Here is a 23,075-nt window from a genome sequence, read left to right as displayed (position 1 = left end):
CCTGATTTTAAAAAGTGCTCTCTGTTTACCATGTATACAACTGGAATGCAGTGGAAAAATTATCCAGGGAATGTGTCAGGAAAGGTGATCTTTTATGAGAGCATGAAGAGAAAGCTGGGGAAATCATAAAATGGAAAGAGCTTGCAAAAAAGGAGTCAGCTTTAGTAGGTTCTGAGATTCAGGGACTGTCTGAAATATGCACTATATTATACTGGCTGGTGCTGCAGTGTTCAATATTAGTCCACAAAACTCGTCCTGCTGTCTCTCCCCATGATATTCGCTGTTATGGAGGACTCAGTGTCTTGTGGAGCCTGGCAGCAGAAAAGAGAAGAGGAGTTACCCAGATGACTACACACTGTTTAGAATTTCTGCATTTGGGGGATATTATGGAATTGCTAACAAATTAGTCTATTTTAATTGTAGTGGCATGTATGTATTTCCTGTCCCAACATATCCATGCCTATTCTTAGCACACCAAAAGAGTCGCAGATTTTTTTTTTTTGCCCTTGAATACAAAGAGCATGAAGAAAAGTTATTTTCTAGACATCAAAGAGAATGAAGTCAAAATGACCAAACACAGAAAATTGAACAGAAATCTAAATATTGGCTCGTTCTATGCCATTTAATGATATCAAGACCAGCTATTAGAGAAAGCAAAAAGGGAAAAAAGAAAGGGAAGAATTCCCCAGAGTTCATATTTAATCATGGACAAAAGTAAATTGTAATTTGGACTGTAATGTGGTGAAAATAGCCTACTTGGACCTTAGTACAGTGTGGTAATTCAGACTGTCATTTCAGTAAGACATATTGGGTACTTAAGTCTGCACTTGCACATGAGTGATTTTTGTTTCTAGTGTTTCACCTTTCAGATTTCTTGTATCTGACCATATCTAATCTTACTGAAATACAAATTTAGACATAGGGTTCCCATAACTGCCTCTATGTCATCAGTGTAATACAGGAAACCAACAGTTTAGAGTCAGAAGTAAAATATATCAGAGGAAACTGGAGGAGTGTACAGGCAGAGGGTAGTTCCTTACATGGAATATTGCAATGAATACCAGATACTTAATGGCAAAAATATCACGTAAGCATACTTCTCTTATTTCTTTTTCCCCAATACTGGGTTTACACAGCATAAAACAAAAACCAAAACAAACAAAAACCAAACAGGGGTGGTTGCCCAGACTGAAGGGGAAGAGTTCAGGCATATGGCACACAGTCAAAGTGCAGGACAAAGTGTTCCACTGGTGAGGAAAAGGCACCAAAAAGCAGGGCAGAAGGAATTTCTTGAACACTGGTTGCTTTATTGGTTGGAGGAGTCTAACCTTAGGTACATATGAGGGAATGGACTTGGTGAAGAAAATAGCAAGATTGTACATATTTGCTTAGTGTAAATTAAAATAACCTCTTTTTGGATCCTTAGAAAACCTGTGTGTCTGTTTGCATCTGATATCAGGAATGTAAATTCATATTCTCTGCAAGATTAGGAGAAGGTATTTTCCTAAGGCAGAGATTACAGTGGGCTCTCTGAAAAGAATATTGGTCCTGGGGCAAAAAGCAGCTGAAATCCTTGAGGCTTAGGACATGAGCATTACAGGGATGCTCCAAGCAGTCTGCTTCTTCATTATCTTTTGCACGAAATAACATTTCTAATTTTCAGAAGTGCTCAGCCTCCAATAATTCTCATTTTTGTCTATAGGAAGAGAGTAAAGTAGCGGTTTTCAATTAGAACTTTGAATTTAAGTGCTTAAACATGGATTTAAGGAACAAATGTTTTTTGTCTCTTTCTTAAAAAAAAAAAAATAATAGAAAAAGAGAAGAAAGTGCCATGTCTCTGTTCTTAACTGGTCCCAGTTACCTGTGCAGAGGTGGTCTCTTGGAATCTGGATGCACCTCCAGCAAATCCTGCAGCATTCCTGTTGGAAGGCTTTGCAGAAATGTATTTAAAAGGTGAGGCTTACTTGGAGCGTAAGGCCATATGTTTAGAGGAACTTTAGTCCAGCTTCCACCGGCATAGCAGACAATTCTAGTGCTGAATTTGTCAGCTTCTCCTCCAAATCACAGAGTTTTTCTCCTTTTCCTGTGCATACAGGTTTTTCTTTTCTTTGGCAAGGGCCCAGATACAAAGAGCATACACTGATTTCCAAACTGTGCCATTGCCCACCTCTTTCATGTGTTTTTCAGATTCTCTTGAGTTTGCTTTGAACCTTGTAGACTCTTTGAACCTTGTTGTCTGCAGGTTTTCACATTCACTGACTGAAAAGAGTTTAAGAAGGATTAGAAGCATAAAATTTTGACTGTGGCAGTAGCTGAAGAACAGACTTTAATGTATGAAGGCATCAAATAAGGATGGAAGACTTGTGGGTAGGCACTGTTAAGTTTATTGATGGATAAAAAAGAGTGCATTGCTATTACACTGAACGAATGGAACATGGCAATGGTAAAACATCATTAAGATTAGTTTGATTTCCATGCATAACAGTAACTTAGGGCTCTTTCAGATATGGCAGATCCAATTCCTTTCTGCTGTATCCCCAGATAACTTTGTTGGGTTCGTTTGCTTTAACTCTTATGCTCTCTTGGTTGGGTGTGCTTATAAATCATTTGAGTAGTGCTGGTTAAAACTGAAATAACATTGATGTAGGTGACACCTTTCACTTCAAATTGAGATGGCAAAATATGTTCAGCCTCTTGAGAGGAAATGACAAAGAGCCATGGCAGACTAAAGGAAAGCTGAGCATTGTAACTCTAGGGATCGCATTGAGAAACTCTTTGTAGGGCCATGGCCTCTCACTTCATATTTTCAAGAGTCCAAACTGACTTTAATTCTGTTCAAAAGGAGGACAGTCAGACTTTTATTTTTCCTGCAAGTTTGCCTTCTCATTTCTCTCACTTTCACAAAGAATTTTACCTCAAAAACGTTAAATGGGAAACATGTGCTTCAGGGCTAATGGTATTGCTTCTTTGTAAGGTCAGCTCCAAAGTCTCAACATAAAAGCTTTGTTAATCTAAAGTGAAATAAAAGCAGCTGTCATAAAGCATGTGATATATAAACTCTCATTTAAAGTTGTATTATATTCCTCTTATTATTTTTAACAGTCTGAATAAAGAGAAGGAAAAATATTTATTGAAAGGATAAAAAGCAGCACTCTTCTAAACTTCTCAAGGAAGGGGAGACAAATATTTTGTCACTGATAAAAAGCCACTATCTTTAAGTGCCTTTTTTTCCCCCCTTGGTTCTCATTTCTCTTAGATCATATATTCTGCCTACAAAAGAACAAGGAGTGTTGGTATTCTGTAATTGAGAATAACAGACAAGAAAGATAAGTTTTACAGCTTTTTAAACCAAAGAGGGAACACTTTGTCTTTTGTTTATTAAGTTCTCATTTCATGACTCCTCCACTCAAGAGTTTAATTTTGGTTGGTGGTCCCAAAGAAAGGATTTCTCCCACGTTCCTACTTTGCGTATCTGAAAGTTGCAATCAATATTGACCAGAAGCAAGTGCTGCTGTTCCTGTCATGAGACCTCTGTGTGTTGATAAATACTGTTTTTTCTCTCAATGCAAATAGAAGTCATTTCTACTACTGACCCCTCCAATCCCTTCTTCATATCTCATTAAGATTAATGCAATTTGTGGCTTGAGTTAGTCCCTGCTACAAATGATAATTTGCTCTTTTTTTGGAATAACTTTAGGTGTTGTACATCACGACCCAAGGAAAGCGGTTCACATCACAGAATCTTCATCTTGGATATACACTGGGGAAAATCACTGGCCCTGCTGGGTTGCTTGACAGACATTTCCAGCTAAGAAATCCATGGATTCTTACCTGCCAGGACACATGAACATTGGCTGCTAGATATGAAGAGTTATCCTCATATGTCGGAACTCAAAATGTCCCTCAGACATTTTCAGAGGTTCCAGGCCTTGGTCAAAAGCATTTTAGACCCTGGCAAGCAGCTGAAAAAAGCTGTGATCTTGAGTTTGAACCATGGAATGAGTTACCAACTTTGAAGGTGGAACAACGGTCACAGAGGGTTAGATGGTATAGTAAAAGTAGTCACAAGTTAGAGGGAAAAATTTTTTAGTATAGTACAAGGGGGTTTTAACACCTGTACAGGGGGGTTTTACTTTGTACAAGGGGGTCAGGAGTTCTAAGATGGAGGAAAGTGGGCCTGATCCTGTTCTTCCTCCTTCTTCTTCCTTACCTCCATGTTCTTGGTGATGTTGGCACTCACAGATTGGTTTAGAGTAGAAGAGCACATTGTAACATGGATAGTAGGTATTGGGGAAAATATGTAAACATATAATACGTAATATATCATATAAAAGATAGCAGCAGCGGGTGGAGAGACGACGAAGACACCGGACAGTGAGGGTGTCAGGAGTGTGTGTGTCTCTGCCTGGGCCGCTGATCTAGGCAGCCACAGTGGGCGAAGACAATCTTTTAGATAACTAGCAATAAACTGCCTTGAGACTGAACAACAAGAGGCTGCAGAGTCTTTCTTTGGAAGCACGGGTTGGAGGAGAGACTTTACCACCACACGAGACCCCTGAATCAATCCTGGGGTTCTCACACTCATACTGTTCATTTAATGATAGTATCTATTCAGCTTTTGCAATGTTTTTAGTTATATGTAGGTGCCAAGAAAAAATGCTCCCATTTTAAAAACCATGAATCGCTATGTGAGTCTGATTCTTCTCTCTTAAGATTCTTTTGCAAGGACAGGTATTAAAAATCAGGACCCATAGAAAACTTGGAGGCCAAACTATTTCTTTAAGAAAATTAGAAACTTTTTGACAAAGAGTTTCAGTTGTCTTTTCATTTTTCTAACTTCAGAATTAATTTCTGGGTTTATCTTATTTGACGTCGGTTTAATATATTTCATATTTTTGCTCTCAGCAAATTTTCTGCATTCATTGTAGATATTTTTATTTAAGTGTAGTTTTATGACAGGATAAAAAGCCTTTGTTTTCAGTGTACAATTATAGCTATTCTTTATAAAGCCTATATCCATTTCATAGCATACATATTGAGATACTTCTTTTTGTGAACTTTAACTGGAATATCCTAAAATCTATTTTATAACTATTTTGGATATCTTTCTTTTGGTTTTTTTTTTTCCTTTATTTTTGTCTGTGGAAAATCACAATTTCTCTTTTTACAGCTCTTCAAGAAATCAGAAACCTTATTAAAAGCTGTCAAAATTAAAAAGGCATGTTCTGTGAAACCAGAATATCTGTGTAAGTGTTTTTATTGTCTGTTCTTCCTTTTACACAAGATCAAAGCATCAAGGGACAAGAAAATAGGGTGAGAAAAGTCAATTCAAGCTTGCAGAATTAATGCTCTTGCCAAATATTTATCCAGTGATGCATCAAAATTGTTGCAAAATGTAGGACTGGATTTTTAATGATCACAGGTTTCACTGCCAGTTCTTGTAAGACATCCTGGTTTTGTGCAGTGCTTTAAACAAAAGAAAAAATCAATACATTAGTTCGAACCATAATTCTGGGGCAACTGGAAGCCGCTAATGGGATGGACATAGCTCATTATGAAGTGGTTTTTAAAGGAATGTAAATACTTTATTTGGTGGTACTAGAAAAATCTCATTTAATTTGATTGTAGAGAAATGTCTTGTAACTGAACCAGTTCCTGTTTCTGCTCACAGAATGAAGAGGTCCCTCAAGAGTGAGATGAATTCTAAAAAGAAGTGGCACAGGCATGACAAGAGTAATTTCTCTCATTTCAGTTAGCTGAAATAAAAGGTGAAATTTCAGAACTACAAGCCATGAGATAACAACAAACAGGCTGCTTGTTGAAGAGCACTGAAGTAGTTGATAGGAATCCTTGTCATGTGAAACAAATGGACACACAGGAGATGCAAACAGACCCTGATCTCTGTTGGCAAATTAGGCATTTTTTAAGCAAGACACAGTGGAAGTAGAAGAGAGCAGAGGAAACAAGGTAAAACAGAAAGGTATGAGTCAGTATCAAGGAGTTCAAGGACAAAATACTTGTAAATGTAGTCAAGGTAAAATATAACTTATCAATTGAATCTGAAACTTGTCTGCATGAAATCTATTATTTTGTTGAAATTCAGCATGTACAAACTGCTAATATGAAAGTGTTTGTTCCAACAATTTCTAACTACTGGGAATAGCTGCATTCCAGCTGCTGGCCTTGGTCCCTCTATAAGTGTCTGTACTTCAGATATAGGCCTGTTCCTATTTTATGAGGAGCAACAGTGTAAGAGAAGCTCAGTCTATGAAGAAGAGGAGACGTCTTGAGAGGCTTCAGCACCTGAAGCATTTTCCTGAATACCCTTTCCATGGTGCTCTGCATAAAAGTGAAGCCAGTCCAAAAACCTCTCTTTTTCAGCCTAACCACAGGTACTTTCCACCATGTTTCTTACCATATCATGTATTAGAAACTTACTTAAAAAACAAAAGTAGGAACAGCAGAATTAATGTACAATCATATAACCTATATATTAATGACATCAGCTTATAGATAGGAAGAAAAGAGAAGCAGATGCTGAGAGGTAACTCTAGAAACTCAGTTTCAAGGAGCAGAACTGCTACCAAAGATTTTTGCTGACAAAGCATAGTATGCCTGCTATTCAAGCTGCATAGCATGTGTCTATATGAACAGCTTACTCTAAAATTTATTTTAAGACTGACCCATGACCTTTTTTTCATATGACATTCTTAAAAGTGAGAATGCATAGTTCATTGCAATGAACTGTAGTGTACAACCACATATAACCACAAAGGTTATATATATACTAATGAAGGTATAAGATAGAGAACAAAGTTGGAATGAAATACATGGGAAAACTTTGGCTCTCATACTACACAGAAAAAGGCAGGCAGATTTGTCTCTTGAGAAACATGAAGGAAAACACGTAACTAAAATTTTAAACATACAAGGTTTTTGGCTTCTCTTCCTTCCAGGATTACTGAGGTAATGAAGATGGGATTCTACTTGTACTTTTAGAAATGTTATTAATGGCATTCCTGATTGCCAATGGAAATAGCTTTGGTGACTCCTGATGGACTGTGTTAATTTCTTCTGGAGCTGTAAAACACTGACTGTTCCAAATTGTCTTAAAGATGCCCCTTCTCAGTCACTTCAGGATACAATTTCCAGCAAAAAAAAAAAAAAAAAAAAATCCATTAAGTTAGCACATGTAAGCAAGGAGAAGTGTCCAGCCTTTCTAAAAGGAACAGCAGAAAACTGGGCGCATGCTGCTCCATGGCACTCACACCCTTCTCAAAGCTGCTGCTTTGGCAGTGTTTTCATGCTCATCATACAGCAGCAAAGAGTATTAAAACATGGAATCTTCACCCTGCTGTTAAAAGCATCACTGGCAACAGAATATGCATTTTAAGCAATTGTCAGGTTCTTACTTGACCATGGTTTTCTACATCAGAAAGTAAGGAAGAGTGTAAGAAAAGTGGCTCAGACTAAGCTGAATAGGAATTAGAGTGCAAGAAGAAGAGGGCTAAATGGCTTTGCTCTCCTGCACAAATCTGTTAGACTGAAGAGTGGACAGACAGTAAAAGAGAAGATTTGCTGAGAAAGGAACCTGAAGCCCAAAAGGAAAGATATAGCCTTCTTGCAATGTTTTTGCTTTAGATTACACACCAAGTGGTTTCAAGGAAAGGTGTTAGAGTTTAAACATCTGTGAGGGAAGTCCCCCTCTCTTCACTTCTGAAAGAAAAGATTTTCCAAATTCTCTAGCAAATAAAACAATAGAAAGAAAATGTGTTGTTTGTTTTGAGATGTGCACAGAAGCATTTATGGCAGCTGTAAAGAATTGCTGATATGATGCTTTTATTTTTTTAGTCAGCAAAAATGTGGCTGAGTGGTAATGTAGGCTTTGATCCTTAGCACCTGTGTAACACAGGTGATGGAATCCAAATGAGATTGCTGTTGTCATGCCATGGGAAGGTTTTGCTGCCTTTTTTGAGGATGAGTGTGGGTGAGCATTAATCTGTTCTGTGTAGGTTGGTTTTCCTCTAAAGAACTACAGAAATGCTTGATGTACAGTTAGTTATTTTAATTCTTTTACACTTCAGAACTGAAAGAGAAGCTGACTTCTGATAAGCAGCAGCCTCTGGTTTTCTGCATTGAATAATGGAGGTGAGTGGCTGGGTGCTGAAGCAAATTTTCTGTTGGGGTGTGGAAATTATTTATTAAGGTACAGAATTAAGGAGTATTCTAGATGTACGCTGGGGAAGAAGAGAAGATAGACTGGCATAGTGGAGAAGTGGTGGAGTTTTATAGGTTAAATGGAGGATATGTGAATTAAATCCTGTTTGCTGCTTATAGGCATACAAAAGGATGCAGATCCCCATAAATATCTTGGTATTTTATGGTACTTGTTGCCTGTGGAAGATGCATTTGTGCCTGTTTATCTTAATATGTCAGTGCCTTTTTGCTTCTCTTCTGGATGAATTGAAATATAGAGGCTCTAAATCTGATTAGAAAAGCTGTCTTGGTCCAGGCTTGGGAGAGTGTCAATGAAGCTGTTTCTGTGCATGACTAAGAAATTCATCCACTCTCTGATTGCTACCAAATAGCTCCAGTCTCTAGAGATTGGTTCTAACTTGTGAGCTTTCTGGGGAAGCAGGTGACTACTCAGTTTTCAGTTGGACTGTTATGGAGAGATGGATGTCATTTGGATATGGACACAGTGGATATAGATCCACATACACACTGGATATGAATCCAGTGTATATGTGCCCTGTGTTCTGGGGGAAAACTGGAGGAGAGGAAAGCATCAGCCTCACTGCTTCTTGAGCCTTTCTTGAAAGGCCAGTTTGTGTGAGGGCCTGGCTGCCATAATATTGAACTGAAACCTGGCAGAGAGACTGGTTTAGGTCTGCATGAGCAACAGTGGTTTGTTTTTCAAGCTCCACTCTGAGGTAAGTTGTATGTGCTACATGGCTTTAAATCATGTGGATTGTCAGAATATGAATACATGTCAGATTATCTTCCCAATATAGCTAAATGCCTCCCCCTAAGCCTTAGTGATACCAAGATGAATCCAGTCCTGGAGGTACTGAGTTGAAAGGGCTTTGTGTTTACAGGTATGTGAAGCTCTGCTGCGTGTTTTGTATCTGCTGATGTGTAGGGAAGAGAAAGCCAGTGATGCTGTGGTGGAGCTGTTAAAGGAAAGTAGTTAATGTCTGCCACTGTAGTCTTCACTGTTCACCATGGACATCTCTGGTGAAGGAGCTGATGCAGCTCAAAACCAAAAAACCTCTACTGGTGTGTGTGAAAGTTGGTGCTTTTCAAAGAATTACACCTTGTCTACTCATGCTGATCTCAGAATGCCACATATGGTTGTGAAATGCTTAAAGAATGTAATTTTAAACTTCTGTATTCATTTCATTTTGAATTTATGCAAATAGGCCAATTCCATAAGTAGTTTCATTTTTTTTTGTTCCTTCTCACAAAGAGGAAAGAGTTTCACACACTTTAAAGGAAAAAGGGAAGTTTGTATGGAAAATCTGAGGCTGGAGTCAATTAGTCTAACTATTGAAATGGTCTTTATTCTGGATGAAGTTGCACCAGCTTGAAGGCCAGTGCCTGCAACTGGCATAATGCAGGTGTGCTCAGGATGAATGTGTGCAGGAGAGGGGTGGTTCAGCTGCCTCGGTGGATCACACTAACTCCAGGAGGCAGGGAATCAGCTGCTATCACTTAGCCAGCAGGACATATGCCTCTGGCTGGCTTGCTGCCTGGCACACGCCTGTGCAGTAACAAGAGACAGGCAGGACTTAGGAGCACATTAGGAGACAATTTGACACAGAACCGAGCAGGCAGCGCGGAAGATGAAACAGGGAGTTTTAGAGGTAGGCGTAGAGTAAATTACCAAAGTCTTTCTCTTTTCCATGTGTTTAATTTGAAGTCTGATTTCATAATAAGTGATCCCATGTGGTGCTTCCTTAAAGTAATACCTACCTATTGTAAGCTTTTAAACATTCTGAGATACCTGAAGTATGAAGTAATTTTCATCTATTAGCTGGAATGTACTAATCTCACTTAACACATTTTTTGATTATTATTGAATATTTGAGTATTTTTCTCCTTGTTCTGCTCCCTTCCCATCTTGCCAGGGGCAGGGATGTTACTATTCCTGAAGCAGCCTTGGCATGAACACAGCTGCATCATGTATGGTTGAGTTGGTAGTGAATGGTGGTTGAGAAGAATGTTTTAGCTGAATGTGTGTGTTTAGACAATATAAACCAATGGTCTAGTATGGTAATATAATGAGTAACTTTCTCCCTAGTTCAGCTGTAGGGTTTAGGAAAAGCATTACTTCAGACATGGTAACTTCCTTTTCTTTTTTTCCTTTCATTTTTTATTTATTTTTTATTTTTTTTTTTTTTTTACCTTTTTTTTTTTTCCCTTCTATCAGAATTATGATAAATGTGGTGATGGTTCCCTTTCACAAGAAAATCTGGCTTGACTCTTGATAACAGTCTTGAAATCTCACTCAGTTGATTGTACTTCTTTTGGTGATGTGAAACAAAAGAATCAACATTCCGTGCTTTAGGTTTTGTTGCAAGGAACAGCACTGAGAATCTGAGGAATGCAAGAGTTTTCCAATAAAAACATCACAGTAATTGTTTTAAAGGAATGATTCATACATGTAATCTTTCAAATATGCTGGCATGGGTTTTGTTAAGACAGATTGACTTGGCTAGCGTGATAGGTACTATTCTTCAGAAATGACACCTAATGATAATAAAGATATCTTGTCTGATCTCAAAGCAAGGTAGGGCCAAGTAGGGCTAAATCTTGGATGTGGAATTTTCTCGACACAAAGGTTTGCAGAAGCAGATGCTTTTTATTTTGAGAGATGCTGCACTGGTAGAAGTGATCTCTTTAATTACCATCTTGACAATCTGGTGACACTAATGTAAATCATTCAGGCTGGAAGGAGCCTTGGGAGGTTGCCCAACAATGAACTCAGAGACAATCTGAAGTTCCATAATTAAGGAAACGTAATAATTTTGTTAAAAAATTGATAATTCTCTGGTTGGTACAGCCACATGTGCTGTTAGCCTTAGCTGTTGCCAGATCACAAGTCACTAATGTTTAGAGTCCTGTCCACCAAGACCCCAGAGGCTTTGCAGTGGAGCTGCTCATTCACAGGGTCTGTACAGCTCTTTCCTTGTGAGAAGAGAACCAGGTTGCTTGAGGGACGAAGTTCCTGCTCTAACTCTCCCAACTGATCTGTGATTTGCAATATTAGTCTACCACCTTCTTCTGATTATAATTGTCTGTAAAGGATTACTGCTGCATGCTGGTTAAAAAGGTGCCGTGTCCACCTTCAAAAGGATTGGTTTTAGGTCAGAAGCAATGTCTGTACAGAAGAAAACATGAATAAAGTCCAGATAACCTTGGGGAATGCTCTGAAACTTTTTAAATGAAGAACAAATATGCAGGATCTATTTGACTGGTGTCTCCAGTGCTACTGATAGTAGTAAATACTTTTCTAAGTTTTCAATGAAAACTGTTGGTCAGGACTAACCCTGCTAAAGTGATATCACACTTGAACTTATTTAAAAGATTTTTCACCCTACCTTTTTTTTTTTTTCTTTTAATGTTTCTATTTTACCCTATTTTTTCTAAGGCTAGTGGTTATGGGGTTATTGGCATCTTAACTAATATAATTTAAATTTTCATTTGAATACATTTTTATTAAAATTGGTCATGAAAGGAGATGTACTTGCACTGCATAAAAAAAAGCTTAATTAATCCTAGGATCAGAATCTAGGTTAACAGTGTTATACTAGTTATTCTATATACTCATATATACATAAAGTTATACTATATCCTATGACTTGTTCAATGCATAAAGATTACAAAACTAAATATTATGAGCTTCACCCTTCACACTACAGGGTACAGCATGTGATTCCCATCAAGCAAAGCTGAAATGCCATCAAAATGTGGACATCCATTTGTTTGCCACACACATCCAGTGATGTTGTAATTGTGGAAATATTTTTGGGTTTTCCTTTCTTCCACTTGATTTTTAAATAACACAAAAACTATGCTATTTCATCTTCCTGTCTCTTTTAGGAATACTTAATTCAAATTCTAATATATATTTCTTGATTAGCTCTTTGTACTGAGGGACAGGTGTAAGCTGATTGTGCAAGAAAAACCAGGATACTTTGACATTTACTTTTTGTGTATGACTGTAGAGAAATATTGAGGTGGTAAGAGCTCACAGTTGTTTACAGGAACCTTCTGCCTGTGAAACCGTGCTTGATCATATTCAATTTCTTTGAAACAAAACAAGAATTTAAAAAATGTGTTATTTTTTGATGGTTCCTTTCTTGTAATATTGAGAGCAGCTTATGAACGTCAGTCCTCAGTTTGTGCCACTGAAAAAAACCTCTAGCCATAGACATAACGCGCATGGAAAACTGACACCTTCAAGGACTTTTTTCAATTAAAATGTAAGAAGCATTACAAAACTGCCTTCTTCCAAGATTTCACCTTCAAGGATTTTTTTCAGTTAAAAAGTAAGAAGCATTACAAAACTGTCTCCTTTCAAGATTTCCAGGTATGATAAAATCACAGGCCTTGCAGTTTTCTGGATCTCAAGTATTTTTTAAAGTGCATTTATCAAAGGTAATTTACTTGCTTCCTCTCTGCGTTTGGATCTAGAACTAATTTCCCAAATCTGTTCTTCCTCTTTTCTTTTCCTCTCTAATTCCATGTTTTACTTTAGGTGGTTTTGATTTAGCAAGACACAACAAATGGTCCTTCTGCTGGCACCTGTGGCAGAGGGGACAGTTTAGTCAGTGGTTATCCTGTCAATAGAAGGCTGTATTTTGCTTGTATTGAAGGCTTCTTCATAGTAAATCCCAAAATGTACCCTGAGTCTTTATGAACAAGACATCTGTATAGATACTTCATGACTCTGATACAACCTGAAGGATATCTTCATCAACTGAGAACATACTCCTTCTGAAAGAATGTGCTGCTAAATTATAGCTTTGACTGCCTTTGTCCCTTAAAAAGGAAATATTTGCATGGTATGGCACATTGAATTGTGGCAATTATTACTTTTTTGACTTTTTCATAAATTGGTGTTTAGAATGACTTACAACATTTTTAAAATGGCAGAGAATGTATTTCTTCTTGCACATTTTGGGACCAAGTGCTCTGTATGGTGGCTTAGTTTTAGAAATAACTATTAATAATTTAGGTATACCATAGTAGAGAAGCTCAAATAAGGGGGAGTTTCCTGTGACCTAACTGTTAATCCTTGGTTCATGCAAGTGCTAATTAATACTTCCTCAGTTCATGCAGTTCCCTGCTCTATGAAGAGTTCAAAAAACATCAATGGCTCTAAATTGGCTTAAAGAATACTGGGAAAAAGCACCCCAGGTCAAATCCTGATGTTTACTGTTTTATAGTGATGCAAATAACTAGTTGGTGTTTAGACAGGGAAAAAGCAATGGGAAAGCTTAACATGACTTCAGTGTTCAAAAAGTATTTGATCCAGCTCTGCAATGACAATTCGGCATTTCAGCTGACTGTACAATAGCATTTTCTTATGGTCTTTTAGAGTAACAAATTATATTAGATCTTAGATTTTTTAAAAATTTCTGAATATATGCAGGAGAATTTTTAAGATATGTGTCTAGGTATCTTGCTGAAAAAGTTGGTGGGAGTGGAGGAGAAGAAAGTAAAACACACCAAACCATCACCACCCCCATGCTCTCCTGAACTGCCCATGCCTTTGTTTGTATTGCATAATAAAAACAAAATGTTGGCTTTTTATAGGAAATTAGGAAAGCAATCAATGAATAACATGATAATTTGCCTTGGGGTATGTTGAGAAATGCCGCAAGAATGGCTGAAATACAATGTTACTCTTGGAAAACAAACAAAAGATCAGTCCCCTCTTACTACAGAGGACCAACGCAGTCACTTGCTGAACAAGGGAGAGTGAGGATTTTTGCAAATTTTGGATTCACTAAGGAGGAGAGGTCTATACAGCTGGGGAGTGGAACAGGACTGTAAGAGCCTCATGAACCCAGTGTGAGACTGAGAATTCTAGAGCTGGTGCTGCCACAAACAAGGCATGTAGGAGAGGGATTCTGGCTGGCTGGCTAGACTGGCTCCAGAGCACTTTGGGGTTTATTATGTGGTAGATTGAAAGTCCTGGAAGACAAAAACACATTACCAGAAGTGTTAGCCTGTCCTAATGGGAGTGTGGGTAAGAGTCCCATCTACTCCATCTGGGACCACTAATTACATTTGTTTAGGAATAATTGAGAGGAGGGGAGAAATCCCAAAGCTCATACACTCTTCTTTCTTTTGTATTTAATTTGGGGAATTACTGAAGCAGCAAAATCTCACCCCCAGAAATATGCATGCATCCGGTTCCTGAAAGTTGAATTCCTGCAGAATTTTATATAATTGGAAGGAAAAGAGGCTGGTCATTCTTAATTTTGATGAGTGATTGGTGAATCAAAGTCTGGCTGCGATTGTGCTTTTTCTTTTAAGTCACTGAATTTCAAATAAAACATAGCCTTTAAACTATGCCAGCTGCAGTATGAAGTTGTCTTACCAGTAGAGTTGCTAACCTGAAATATCTCAAGTAACTTAATATATATATTTTTTTTAAAGCAGTGGAAGAATCTTGTAAGAGTGTGTTCTTAGCAAGGATACAATAGGCTGCCTAGTGTCTTCTGAGGAAAAGTTGCTTGTAAACTTTTTCTGTTAACTGATGTATAATGATAGTTTCATAATGAATAGATTAATTAGAGTTTTTTTATCAGAGTAAAAAATGCTTTTCTGTTTAAGTTTGTTTCTTCTTTTAAGTAAGAGAGGTGGATTTAACTGATGTTTTTGGCTCAGCAAAGCACTGCCAGCCAATGAGCCAACGTTTAGGAAAAAAAACTGAACAGAGAAATTGCAGGCAGTAGAAAGCAGCAGCCCATAAAGCTAGTGGTCATTTAGCTAGGTTGGCATAGGAACCAGTTTGCAGGAGCACAGCTTAAGTACAGACATATCTTAGTATTTTAAAGTCTCTTTCATCTGAAAACCTCAAAGAGCAAATGCATGAGCTCTTCCAGTATCTTTGTCTTTTATGACAGTGTTATGAGCCACAGTGAAACAGGGAGTTACTGCTTCATCTGTCTAAAAGCCAGAAGAGAGTTGTGTTGCTATATGACAGGATTAATTCCTGAGATTCCACCAAATTCTTGGTCATTGCCACTAGCAAATTCTTCATGTCACTTTATGTGCTTTGGACAAAGCCTTGATTGTGACAACAGTAAGACCAGAATTGGAGCAGTCACAGCTTCAGTACTGATCGACCCCCCTCATTTGCATTGGCTGCATCCCAGCCACAGGTGAGATTCCTTGACAGAAAGAAGAGTAGCTCCTAGAAGAAAAGGGTAACAGTCTGTGAAGGAGATGTTTGGAGTTACTTTAGAAACAAAGACAATGACCAATGCTGTTCCAGCAAACTGGTCAAGTAGGAGCACATAGGTGATCTCTACCACAAATACAAGATCTCCGTGACCTCTCATCTTCCTCTGCTGCAAATACTAGGTGTTAATTAGAAAAATCAATGGTATTCATAATGCAATTAAAGCAACTTGGTGTCAGCTTAAATGTTTACTATAAATAAAATCTCCAAACATCATCACTGGGAATAATATTTTTTTCTTCATGTTGATAATGAGACAGGTTAAAAAATTAATATAGAATTTAACTGTGGTGGTTGGACAGCATGAGCTACAGCTCATTTAGGCTGTTTAGTGGTGTGACAAAAAGATCTGCTTCAACAGCATATTACTTGTAAGATAAAAAAGCTGAAGTAGTAACCTAAATGCTGTTGCAAACTCTTAAAAATTACTGTAGCTACTCATATCCAAGTTTCCCAAGAAGTGTTTGTCACAAGTAATGCTAAACAAGGGAGATGTAGCCACTAGGAGTTTCATCTGAGTTTGAAAAAAAACCAAAATGACAAACCAAAGAAAATGACCACTAAAACTACATTAAATTTCCAAAAGTATGAAATATTTCATATTACTCAGGAGAAGAAAAAGCATGATGCCAGCTGATTCCAAAAAGACTGTCACAAAGGCTTGAGGTTTAATGAATACACTGGGTGTTTTTCAGTCATGCCTTTGAGGTTCACCCACTAACAGTAGTTCTGAAAAATGTCTTTTAAGTCTGCATCTTGTTCTTTTGATGGATTACCAGAATCTCCAGCTCATGCCTCAATGTAGTGCAACATAAACTGCAACTAAAGCAGAGAAGGAGGAAATTAGATGAGAATGCCTGAAGAAACTTTGAATATCCTTGCTTTGATGTATTTCACAATATTAGCATGACTTCATAGCTGGCAGTATACAATGTATATATAATACTCAGAGAGCCAGCACAGCATGGCAACCTGAAACAGCAGTATATATTATATATCAAGTGAAAAGTGAACTAAATATGTCAGGAGTAACTGCAAAGTTCAAACAAAGCTGTTGTGAAAGTGTTGATTGTGGCTCTATTGTTTTGAATTGACCTGTTAGGGGCTTTTTATTTCTGAAGAAGGTATTACATCCCTGTGATGTTTAGAAAGTATTCAAGCATTTTCACTCTCAGATTCTAGCAAAGAATGAATAAAAGTTATGTTGCTTTTCTGTATAGTGTGCATACCTTGTAATTAGATCTAAGAGTAACTGGGTACCTCACTAGACAAACTTACTGTGAATAGAGACTGTAAGACAACCTAAATATTAAAGGAAAAACAGCAGTGAGCTGTAATGCATCTTGTAAAGTAAAAAAGTGAGGATTGCCATGAGATGAGTATTAAACAAGTGCTTTAGTTCTACTTCAAGTGGTATATGTTGCTGTGATGGATGCCTCCACCAGGGTTTTTCTGGCAAAGTTACTCATCAGTGTGCAGTAGTAATGACTTGAATTTATTATATAGCCACCTAATCCCAGGATGGCATTGGACACTTGTGCACCAGAGACTGTTTTCTGCCATTGATTAACCTGGGCTAGTCATGAAAAGAGCTTAGAAATATTTATTCACAACTTGCCTGAAGGGGGAAGCACAGACAAAGGCGTCACTGTGTCTGTCCCAGAATTCAACAGATCTTTTCAGAGTTCAGGACTTCTGAAATTCACTCTTGTCACATCACAGATATTTTGGTGGTTTTTACTTAGATCTGATTGCTTGAGTGATAAAAATGTTGTTGGTGTTTTAACCACATTTTTAAAAACTCTTGCAAACGCTAGAGAACTGACAATCTTAAAATGGCAAGAAGCAGCTTCTTGACAATCATTGGCAATTGTTACAAAATCTATTTGCTTGCTTGTGTGCAACAGGATGCATTCTGGAAACTTTGGAAGTAAAATGAGAAGAAAGGCAGTCATTTTACTAGCAGAATTATTATTGGAATGGTGGATGACTGTGTTGTTCTTCTTGTTTTCACATCAAGTAGAAAATACAACTCTATTTGGCAACTTTAGAAATCTGATCTATGACTCCACTAGTTTCTTTTTCACTTTTGTATGTGTGCATACTAAAATAGGTGTTGGCAACCTAAACACCAAGTGGAGTGCAAAGGTCTGTCCTGGTGACTTAAATGGATACTTGCATTATACTGAAAGACAAAGCACCAAGATCTCTGGTGGTTCTACTTTACAGACAATAGTTTTGTTTCATCAGTAGAGAACTGTAGCAGTAGGCAGGGCCCAAGGCATCCTGGCCTGTGTCACCAATGGTGTGGCCAGCAGGACCAGGGAAAGGATTGTCGCCCTGTACTGGGCACTGGTGAAGCCACACCTCAGGTGCTGTGTCCAGTTCTGGGCCCTTCACTGCAAGAAGGACATCGAGGTGCTGGAACATGTCCAGAGAAGGGCAATGGAGCTGGGGAAGAGTCTGGAGCACAAGTCCTGTGAGACTGGATTATAGGAAAAATTTATTTCCCAAAGCAGGAACAGACATTGGAACAGGCTGCCCAGGGAAGTGGTGGAGTCACCAACCCCGGACATGTTTAAAAGGTGTGCAGAGGCAGCTCATGGGGGCTTGGTAGTGCTTGGTTAATGGTTGTGCTAGATGATCTTGAAGATTTTTCCAACCTAAATGATTTTATGATTCTAATTTGGTTTCAGGAAGGAATGAGTGGTCCTGAAACAGTACAATACCTGCACAAAGGATGAGAAGTGATCTCTGCTATTGCACTCTAAAGCTGGAATCCTTTTTTGTTGAAAGATTATGATGCTGTCTGTAACCCCTTACAGTAGTACTTACAGTTTGATTTTCAGCTTCTCAGCCAAGTAGCTGTTGTCAAAAGCATTCATGACTAAGGTAAAAGAATGAAGGATTTTGCCAAACAAACAGTAGAAAATGAAAGTCTATCCATGTTCATTGTTGTTCCAGATGAATATTATATTAAAGACATGCCTCAGTAACATGGGTAAACTTGGCTTGGGTATTTGATTTTTATTTGAAGTGTGTTGCATTTATAATACAGCTTTTTTAATTTGCAGGTCACAGTCCATTGTCATTGTTTGAGAAACAGAATATGATAATTTGAAACAACTATATATAACAACTTGAATGTAGCCTTTAGCTCCCTTATATGACATCATCATGAATTACGGTATCATACTGACAGTGGGGGTGATACTGAGAGATGCAATGTTGAACAATGTGCTTTCTCTCTGAGTTGTCGTCTTATCCATTTTATTTGTAGTTCTAAATTTATAGCAAAGATAGGGTAAATAGTATTAAGGTAAAAATGGAGTCACCTGTACAAAAACTGAAGCCTAATACAAGTGAGCATGGGCAGACAGAGTAGAGTCTAAGTATTGGACAAAGATGTCATCCAAAGCATTCCCTTGATGGAACTGAGACATGTCTTCCTCATTCCTGCTTTTGCCATACCTGTGTAGGACTTAAAATGCAAATTTTTAGATAAAAGAAACTCATGGGCAGCTAACATCTGAGAATGAAGTAAAGGGTTTAAGGGGTCTGACATGGATTTAAGGTGCAGTAATTTTATTTTTAGCACAGATTCTTTGGATTCATTCCTTGTCTTATTAGTATTCATCCTTGAAAGTAATTTCACATAAATTGCCATCAATTAATTTATAAAACTTTAAGATAAATTAAAATAATACTAAACAACAATGGCTAATTTGTAGTTCTTGTGACATTGTGCATGTGCCATACTACTTTAGGATTTCCAAACTAAATCAACATCATTTGACAAAAAGAATGCCATCTTGATAAACAAGGAGCAAATCAAAACAACTATCTTTCTATTTGTACATTCTCTGTTAACTCATTGACACTGATGTAAAACTTTTCCTCAATAAGAGTAAATATAATATGCTCAAATGAGAAGAAATAATTTTTTATTATTTCATTATTATTATTATTTTGGATTAAGTCAACAAGGAACTATTCAGAAAGTGTTGCATCACCGGACACATGGATATGCAATGATGCAAAATAATTACATAAGAGATTAATAAAGAGCATTTGTGCTATGAATTAATCAAATGTCAGAATCCAATCTAGAGGAGTGGGGAAGAGGGTTTGCATGTATTCAGAGAACCATGCCAAATGTAGTTTACATCTCTCTCTGTAGACAACAAAGAGCTCAGCTTATTTCAGAATGCCCCCGTAGGTCCCTTTTAAGTGATGTGTGTGAGATCTGGACAGATTGTTGAGCAGATGGTGCTGGTGCGACCTGGTGTACTTCTTCCAAAGCACTATTTGGTGGGAATGGCATGCTGGCAGAGAGGATGTGCTGTGACCTGCCTACTGGAGAAGACAATGATGTGAAAACTTGGTTTGGAAAGAAGGAGCATTTGAGCCCTCTGAAGAGTTTGCTGTAAATTTGGATACTCATATTACTATTAGATTCCCAGCCATCACTATAATGGGTCTGTTTTGTGTACCTAAAATGTCTTGTATCATTTCATATGGCTTTTCAGTCTATGTGCCTTTGGTTCATACCATGCTGCTTCTAGAAAAAACAAAGGTTGCTTTTTCCTCTTGATTTCCTCCTCCCCCCATGCTCCTTCTGTGTGGTGTCTTAATTCTGTGCTATTTCACTATCAAAATGTAAAATCTCTGCTGGAAGAAAACATGCTGAAAATTTGGATAGTGCATTGTCCCATCCCACAGGCAGTGTTTGGCAGCCTCAGAGTGACTGTAATCACAGCTGCTTTCAAACCTGCTCGCTGTCAGAGGATCTCCCACAGGCTCTTGTGAAACCAACATTAAGATCAGAGCTGGAGCTATAAACTGCTGTCTTCTATGGTTATAGACATCCCAAATCCTACTCAAAGGTGTGCTTAAACTGCAGCCGAAATCATCACTTTTCAGTTTGAGTTGCAGAGGTAAAAAAACCCCAAATCTTTCTCTTGATACCGTTAAAGGGTCAGTGTTGAAGAAATACAGAGTGTAGTAATTTACATACTATATTTAAGATCTGTCTTCAAAATTCTTGTAATGAGCAATTATTGATTACAGCTAAGACCCTTTCTCAGTAGGTTCAACAAAATAAATTTTCGGGGGGGAGGAGATTATAAATTTCTGTCTGTAAGTGTTGGACCCTGTATTCTCATCTTCATACTTGCAGAATTACTGGTGTTGTGTTGTCACCAGTTAGTAATTTTGTCCCACAGGAAAATCACGATCAGACCCATGGATAAGTGAGACTCTTGCAACACATTGAAAATACAAACCAAACAGTTAGTCCTTCTGAAGAGCTTGTGAAGTTCAGACTGGGTCTTGAGAAATTCACACAAATGTTCCTTTTTTTTTTTTTTTTTTTTTTTTTTTAAAGGCATTTAGCTTTATAGTTGTTCTCTTTAAATAAATTTTAAAAATAATAAAAAGGGATCTCTTGGGGTTTTTTTACAAGAGGTTTAATCTCACTGCTAGAGAGGATGTAATCCAGATGACATTCTCAAGGGATAGTAAAGACTTTTGCCAATTTTCCTATATTGCTGAAAGATTCACCAGGCAGCATTCCTAGCTGGGACAAAATGCGTCACTGTTAGTTTTACCTCAAATTTCCACCCCAAAGCCCCCTTTCTTCAATCTTTTGAGAATCAAAAAGGCAGCAAAGGTTCAAGTGAAGACTCCAAAATAATTCCCCATTAGTTTAAAGGGTAGCTTTGCAAAGTTTTGGTAAAGTAATTAACTGAAACTTGTCATTACACAGCTTATTTTAATTTAGTAGTGTAATGATGTGGTGATAGAGTATTACTATCTACCCAGGATGTATCTTTAGGAGAATTCCATGGGTTTTGATTTGAAGAAATAAAAGTTGTTCCAACTTAACAGTTAATAATGTAGATTTTGCATAGCAGATTCATGTCTTCATGTAGAATTACTTTTTTCTCTTAAATATTTTCCCCAGATTTTATTGTTTTGGCATTATTTGTTCTGTAGATTATTCTAGAGGTTAGGAGGGCCTTGTGTCATCAGAAAATTCTACCAGATGTTGCATCTTTGAAAAATGCACACATTCTGAATCCTTTTTATGGCTATATGACCTCTTTAAAGCATTGTGATTAGTGCCTACCTACTGCTCATAAATTACACTTTCCCCATCAGGCATACCTCTGCTTACATTTTATTTATTCATCCTGCAGTGTTACCAAATACTAGCAACACACTGAAAATGTACCCTGATAGAGGCTTATTCGTGTAAACTTTTTTGAAACATAGACTTTAGGCTACTTGAGTAAAATGTGAATTAATATATGGCAAATTTCAGTTTCATTCAGAATTCTTGGTTTCAGAATGCCTTCACAGTTGAAAAAAAAACAACCAAACAAAAACCTTGTTTCTGACATCATTAATCTCAAAAGGATTATTTTTGTTCCCTGCGGGAGCACACAGCTGAAAGGACCCTGTTCTAGTTCTCTGCTGGTATAACAGCTGACATACCTACAGTTACAACAGCACAGATTAATCCAGAATCTCTTTCCTAGAAGAACTGGTCTTTCTAGATGATCTCTTGCACCCTTGGATACTGTGCTTTAAATCACTGATTTTATTTCATTCATATCTGTTGCTGTGTGTATTTGCTTTTTCCCCTTACACAGGGTTCTGTGCTGAGAGGTAATCCCTTGGTTAGCAATACAAAAAATGAACATTCACATGAGCGAGTGCTCTTAATCTTGTCCTCTATGAATTCAGAGGTGAGATTAACACAGATATATGCATCCATCAAGCCCATCTCTCCATAGCTAGGCATTATATGAAGTATAGTAAATAAATGCAGATTTCAGGTTCTTCTCAGTAGACATCAAATAAAATAGCTGGAAGAGCACATGCAAATATCTGATTTCATTTTGGCATTACCTCACACAGTTCATGGGCTATTTTAAGAACTCTCTTTGTATAGTTGGAGCTGAGTTTGAAATAGTGCTTCAAAGTAATGAGTGGTCTTGGCAGACGGAGAAATTCTGCCAAATTAGAAGTGAAATTAGACTAGTATAGTGTTACAACAACAAGGTTAATCGGTTAAGGGAATAATTTGTGGGATAAGATCATTAAAATGTCAGTGCCAGAGATGTTCCTGGACTGCACATAGTGTAGAAGATGCTTCACTGAAAAGGGAGGAATAGGAAAGTCTGTTCTTCCTCAGTAACCGTAACACAAAGGACTTCTGCTTTTGCGCTGGTACATTCTTTTTCATTTAACAGTTATGTTCTTGGTAAAGATCAGAAAACTCTTTAAATAACCACTTCCTGGTACGTCCTTGAGCTGCTGATAGCTCAAAGGAGAAACTTCTTTTTCAAGTGTGAGAATTCTGTTCCTGATCATGGCTCTTGTCGGGACTGTTTGTGACTGATTAATATATATAAAGTGCAAGTAAAATTCTTAATGATTTGTATATGTACAAAACTATGACCAATTGGCTTTTTCTGCTGTTGAAAGTTGTCACACAGGAGCACTTAGAAATGGCTGCTTGAGTTAGAAATGACCTTGGATCTCTTTATTCTGGTACTCTGTCTTCGCTTGTGACTAATACTGGACT

General features: G+C 37.6%; 1 long non-coding RNA gene across 10 annotated transcripts in view; it reads left to right on the top strand.

Moving 5' to 3' along the window:
* Positions 1-8,010: 8,010 nt before the first annotated feature.
* LOC140683981 (uncharacterized) overlaps positions 8,011-23,075 on the top strand; it is a 169,998-nt gene continuing 154,933 nt past the window's right edge. For all 10 annotated transcript variants that reach the window (XR_012055716.1, XR_012055712.1, XR_012055713.1 and 7 more), the window contains exon 1: positions 8,011-8,148. This is a non-coding gene — a long non-coding RNA (uncharacterized lncRNA). The remainder of the gene's footprint in view (positions 8,149-23,075) is intronic.

The sequence above is a fragment of the Taeniopygia guttata genome, chromosome 4 (assembly GCF_048771995.1).
Source record: "Taeniopygia guttata chromosome 4, bTaeGut7.mat, whole genome shotgun sequence".
Lineage (NCBI taxonomy): Eukaryota > Metazoa > Chordata > Aves > Passeriformes > Estrildidae > Taeniopygia > Taeniopygia guttata.
This window is presented reverse-complemented; position numbering and strand designations above follow the sequence as displayed.